The sequence below is a fragment of the Galeopterus variegatus genome, unplaced genomic scaffold (genome assembly GCF_000696425.1).
Source record: "Galeopterus variegatus unplaced genomic scaffold, G_variegatus-3.0.2 Scaffold6518, whole genome shotgun sequence".
Taxonomy (NCBI): Eukaryota; Metazoa; Chordata; class Mammalia; order Dermoptera; family Cynocephalidae; genus Galeopterus; species Galeopterus variegatus.
This window is the reverse complement of record NW_007732629.1, coordinates 122,750-124,085: the sequence shown is the minus strand read 5'-3', so window position 1 is coordinate 124,085 and position 1,336 is coordinate 122,750.

The window sequence follows — 1,336 nt, the reverse complement described above, 5'->3', positions numbered from 1 at the left end:
TTATATCTCATTTTGCTTTAACTGGCATCTCCTTCAAGATTAGTGAGGTTGAGCATTTTTTTCATGTACCTGTAATCCATTTATGTAACTTCCTTTGAGAAATGTCTGTTCACCTCATTTGCCCTTTTTTTTTTATTGTGGTAAAATGCATATAATGTAAGGTTGCCATTTTAAGCATTTTTTAAACATATAAGTGTGTGGAATTAATTATATTCACCATGCTTTAAAATCACTACTTCGATTTAGTTTCAAAACTTTTACATCATCCTAATCATAAACTCCATAACCATTAAGCAATAATGTCTCATTATTCCATCCCCCCAGTTTCTGGTAACCTTTAATGTAGTTCTGTCTCCATTTTTTTTCCTTTTAATTTATTCATTTTAATTGACCCATGATCATTGTAGATATTTATGGAGTACAATAGGGTATTTTGGTATATTTGTACCATGTGTAATGATCATATCAGGAAACATCCCGAATCCCACTTCTGGGTGTATATGCAAAGAAACAGAAATCAACATGTCTCAGGGATATCTGCACTCCCATGTTTATTTCACTGCTATTTACAATATCCAGTATTTGGGACCAACCTAAACGTTCATCAATGGATAATTGGATAAAGAAAATGTGGTGTATACATATACGCAGTGGAATACTACTCAGCCATAAAAAAGGAATGGAATTCTGCCATTCGCAGCAACGTGGATGAGCTTAGAGAAAACTATGTTAAGTGAGATAAGCCATGCTCAGAAAGAGAAATACGGCATGTTCTGACTCATACGTAAAAGCTTAAAAAGTTGATCTCATAGAAGTAGAGAGGAGAGTAGTGGTTACTAGAGACTGTTAGGGGAGGGGAGTAGGTGGAAATGGGGAGTTGGTGGTCAATACCCCTTTTTAAAATTTTCTTTTTTAAAATTTTACTTCTCAATATACATTGTAGTTGATTTTCATGCCCCTTTACCTGTCCCTCTCCACCCCCTCCCCACCCCCCCAACATCCTATCTGTTCACTTGACTTAATAGTTTGAGGAATACCTGTTTTTTAAATCAGATTTTTTACTATCAAGTCGTTAGAGTTTTTGTATATTCTGGATATTAATCACAAGTCAGTCAGATGGATACTTTTCACATATTTTCTCCCACTCTGAAAGCTATCTCTTCACTCTGTTGGTTGTTTCCTTTGCTGGGAAACTTTTAGTTTGGAATAATCCCATTTGTTTATTTTTCCTTTTGTTACCTGTTCTTTTGTGGTCTTCATCATAAAACCTTTGCCACAGTCAAGTAACCTGAAGCATTTCCACTGTTTTCATCTATTAGTTTTATAGTTTCTGCCT